The following is a 5,374-nucleotide window of genomic DNA, read 5'->3' on the forward strand; positions in this document are numbered from 1 at the left end:
AAATAATCCCAAGTAATAGGAGCGGCATCTGTACCCCTATTCTCCTTCCACTGAGTATACCAGATATGAGCTACATCTTTCAGTTGGTAAGATTCTAACTCAACCCGATCATTCCCAGTTATCTGCATCACCTCAAACATCTTCTTGATCTCATCCCAAAAATTTTGGGGATCCTCACTAGTCTGCGATCCTAAGAACTCAGGCGGATTCATCCTAATAAAGTCATGGACCCTTGCTGCTGCTGATCCACCATCTGCATTCACAGGAGCTTGAACCCACTAATTGTTCTGGTTAGCGACACTCTAAGTCAACATCTGAATGGCATTCCTGAATTCAGCATTTGAGACTTCCTGATCTGGAACTGGAAGAGCTTCATTTGCGTTCCTGGCATTCGCATTCCTGGCGTTAGCTCTACGAGGAGGCATGATCACTGAAACGTAGAACGTCGAGTTAGAATGGAATTTAATCATACCTTACGCACGATAAGAGTAACAAGAAAATGAACCATGATCACTAAAATGTAGAACGTCGAGTTATAATGGAATTTAGATCATACCTTACGCACGATAAAAGTAATAAGAAAATGAAGATTTCCTAAAACACTTTGTAGCCTCCCCCTCATTAGATGTGGTGCACACTACACATCCATGAAAATGACTCTACCTAATGCGGATTTTCAGACATCCTAGGACAATGAAACCTAATGCTCTAGTATCAAGTTTGTCACGCCCCAAGCTACCCCCGAGACGCGGACACGGGACCTAGGACCAGAAGTGATCCCAAGCTAACCCTGCTGGCATGATCATGAGTACACTAAATATAATCTGAATAATAGAAACTGTGCGGAAGCTAAATCATAAATAAGATGAAAATATGGGGAATAACCCTATACTATAACTGAGATAAATGAAAATTGATGAGTTTAATACAAGGAATATATTAACTCAATACTAAGCTGAATCTATCTATGTCTGAAATAAGCCTCTAAACTGACTAGAAATCTTGGGACATGGCCCAACTAGGTCTAGCAAAAACTGAAACTAAAGACTAAAAGCAATAAAGATAAACATGTCACTAGTCCTCGAAGAATGATGACTCACCACTAAAGTTGCTGAACTGAAGATCGGGAATAGATCTAAGCATGATCTGGATGCTGAGAAGCTGAAACTACATCACGAGAAGATGTAGCGCACGTATGCGTCAGTACTTGAAAGGTACTGAGCATGAAAGATAGAGTAAAGCTGAAAGAGCATATAACTGAACAAAGCAATAAAGCAATGAAATAATATGAACATGATATAGATACTGAATACTGAGCTAACGGAATGCAATGACCAATTTATAACATGCTAACTAAATACTGAATGAACTGTAAATGTGGTCAATGCAATAGAGTCTAACTGAACTTTGGGAGCTACTAATAACCGACAATAAAACCACATGAGCTAAATGTGGAGTCTGATGTATACGCCACATCTAGAGGACCCAATATACTCGGCCAGAGGTATAGAGGCATTCTGGTGTGATCACTAAACTGATGTTGCCCATAGAGGGGACTTACACTTATGTGGCTCGTAGTTTTGGGACTATATGGGTACGCTGAACCCTAGTGCAACTCGGTATTATGGTACTCCCAATAGATTAAGTGGTTAACTGGTTATAACTGAATTTCCGTAAATACTAGATAGCTCACAACTGAACATGTAAACTGAGAATGCAACAATTAATCTGATAATGATGCATTAATAACTGAGGCATGTATAACTGAATAACTGAAATATCTGACCGAGCATGTTTAATTCAAGAACTAAGAAATACATAGCTAGGGTTCTGAAATTCATGCGAGAAAAGATGTAATAACCTGAAAATCTAATTTGGAACATGTTAATAACTAATTCATGATGATCTGTTGTAATTCTAGAACCCTAGGTCTATTCATAAGCATGGAATCAAGAATCTGACTGAATTCTAGGGACCTAATGGGCGAAAGGAACCCACTAGTGAAATGCCACATACCTGGTGATGAATTCCACGGAGAAATTCTTAGATTTCGAGGCTGAAACTGATGGAACCTTGCTGCATTTTTGAACTAGGGTTCTTGACTTTTTTCTCCTCTCTTGCTTCTAATTTTCTAAGTTTTGATTAATGATTTGACTTAGGTAAGTTCTAGTTATGTTTCTAGGCTTAAATTAACTAAAACCTCATGATTTAGGGTCTACACGACGTACCTTAGGGGTTAACCGAAATAGGAAAAGATAAAAAGACCGCTGACTTAATTGCTGTCGGAGTGACCAACGGACGGGACTGACGGGCCGTAGGTCATTTGACGGTCCGTCGATTGGAGTCGTCGGTCGAGTATGCCCGACAGGGCTTCACTAAAATGAGCATAACTTTTTACTCGGAGGTTAGATTTTAGTAAACTCGGTGGAGTTAGAAAGAGGATTCAATTATATATCATATCATAGGTCATGGTACACATAATTCCTTTTGTGCTAATAGTTATGACCATCTGAAGTTTACCCAATTACAATTTTCATATAACTGGCTGCTACCCTCACCTACGGTCAAACCTACGGACCGTGCTTGGAATGATGGTCCGTGCTAGTCAACCGTCAATCGGGACTGAAGCTGGGCTTTAGGGGCATCGATCCACGGTCTGTGACCTGACCTACGGACCGTAGGTCCGGCCGTGGGTCGACACTTGGTCGAATTTCTGGCTGAGTTATGGGGGAGTTTGCTGGCACGAACCACGGACCTGCAGGATGGACCGTGGGTCCTCCTACGGTTTGTGGATGGTGCCCGTTAGTGCCACCTGCAACACCAGAAATCTACAATCTGGTCTATTTTCGTATACGGGGTGTTACAGATCTTTTCTTGTGGAATCATTAAGTTTCTGGTAATCCATGCAAATTTTCCACCCAATAATAGTTCATGTGGTTATCAACTCATTCTTTTAGTTCTTCACCACTATCATACCTTCTTTCTTTAGTACACGATGCACATGACTCACCCGGTTATTGCCAGAAATAGAGTATACAATTCTGAAATCAAACCACTCGATCACCTCTTTTATTACCACTTCTTTCATCAATGGTAGCTGACGTTGAAGTTGTGCACTTAGATTTTGGTCCTCCTCCATGTAGATTTTATGCATACAAAATGCCAGACTAATCCCATGAATATCAAACATTTTCCACATAATGGATTTCTTTATTCACTTCAAAATCTTCTATGCTGCGTCAACCTGTAAGTTAGATAATTGTGCAGAATGTGTCATTGGTAAAGTTTCATTGTCGTCAAGATATGCATACCTTAGGTGCATCGAAAAAGATTTATGCTTTATCTTGGGTGCTTTTATAATAGATGGTTTGGTTAGAGGTTACAAAACTCAATCTAATGATTCCCCTTCACCTCTCTAGGTTCCCACAACCCCACATCAATACAAGTGGACAACTCTTGAGCTTCCAGATCCCCAAAATTGTGATGTTCTACCAATACTCTTTCCAATGGATCTGTCGAAGGAATATAATGTGATTCTATGACTAGATCCACAACACTGATAATAGAAAAATGCTCAGAGATAGCAGGAAACTTCATAGCGCTGTAGGCATCAATCACTTTTATCTTGTCATGCCCCCTCATGGTCAACTTCCCTACTGCTACATCAGTCAATGCTCGCCCCGTGGCTAAGAAATGTTGTCCCAATATGATTGAAACTTCAGGATCAAGCTCAAAGTTTAGGACCACAAAGTCTACACGAAAGATCAACAACCCTACTTGTACCAACACATCTTCTACTACCCATTGTGGCCTAGCAAAAGATCTATTTGCAATCTATAAGATGATAATGGTTGGTTTTGTACTACCCAACCCTAATTTATCTATATAATTATGAAGGAACGTGATTTATACTTGGACTTAGATCATATAACCCCATGCATGAACACTTTTCCCATTTATAATTTGAACCGTGCAGCTGCCCATATCTTTTAACTTTGTGAGTAGTCTAGTCTGAATTATGGAACTGCACTCCTCAGTAAGTACCATTGTTTCATACTCAGTCAACCTTATCTTTTTCACAACTATCTCCTTCACATACTTGGTGTATTTAGGAATTCCCTGCAAAATATCATCTAAAGGTAGATCAACGTGACATTCTTTAAGGAGAGAGAGAAACTTAGCAAAGCACTCATCTTCATTTTTCTTTATTTTTGGAAAAGGAGGAGATGATTTTACTTGAGGAACAACCGTCTTGAAATTTGACATTTGACCAACCTCTTCTTGTTTCTTTTCTCCACTCACTACTTCGGTATTTCAATTCTTTGGAGCTAGCTTTTCTAGTCATAAATCACTTCTCATACCCACATCATTTACTTGTTTTGGGTTTGGATCAGTGTCCCCCAGAAGACCCCCATCTAGACATATGGTTATAACACTAACCTATTGTGCAGTCTGCCTTTCCAAATTTTTATTTGACAGCTGGGCATTTCTCAACTCCGTTCCAAAATTATCTACCTTTGCATTGGTTTTTCCCATCTATGCCATCAGGTGCTAGAACATCTCCTCACTAGTCATGTTTCCTTGTTGGACCCCTTGATTAACACTTTGGCCATGGTTTTGATGCTACTACCCATTTCCTTGAAGTCTATATTGATTTTGTCCATGGACTTGATTTTGATTTTGATTACCACCCCATGAGAAGTTTGAGTGATTTCTCCGACTTGGCTTATATGTGTTGCCATAATACTACATTCATCCACCTCTTTGGGAATTACATACATAGATCACAAAATTTGGGTTTGATTCACAATAGTCAGTCATGTGTTCTCCACTACCACAAAGTTCATACCATCCTTTAGGTTAGTGTACTGCATTTTCTTGCACTTGTTGTTGCCCTAGTGATAATTGGTTGTCTGAGTAGTAATCTGATGTCGCCAAGAATCTATTTGTGTGGTAAATGATGTTATAGTGTCAATTTCTAACATTCCTGCAGCCTATTTCCCATATTTCTTTGTGCATCTCCATTCCATTCTGGATTGCCTTCCGAGAGTTTGTCTAGGAGTTGAACTAGCTCATCACGTGTCCATTCTAAAGCTTGCCCACCTGCTGGAGAATTTAGAAGTACCTTTGCATTATATTCGAGGCCTCTAATAAATGTGTGAGCTAGAACTTCATTTGCTTGGAAATAATGTAGAAAAACAATCAATAATTGTTTAAATCGGTCCCATGCTTGGTACATGTTGTCTCCACTTCTCTGCTTGAAACTCTCATTCCTTAGCTTTGCAGTCTTGCTTGACGAGAAGAATCTAATCAAAAATTTCCTTACAAGATTGTCCTATGTAGTGATGAATTTGATCTTTCAAATGCCAACCAC

Source organism: Solanum tuberosum, unplaced genomic scaffold (assembly GCF_000226075.1).
Source record: "Solanum tuberosum cultivar DM 1-3 516 R44 unplaced genomic scaffold, SolTub_3.0 scf00006, whole genome shotgun sequence".
NCBI classification, from domain to species: domain Eukaryota; kingdom Viridiplantae; phylum Streptophyta; class Magnoliopsida; order Solanales; family Solanaceae; genus Solanum; species Solanum tuberosum.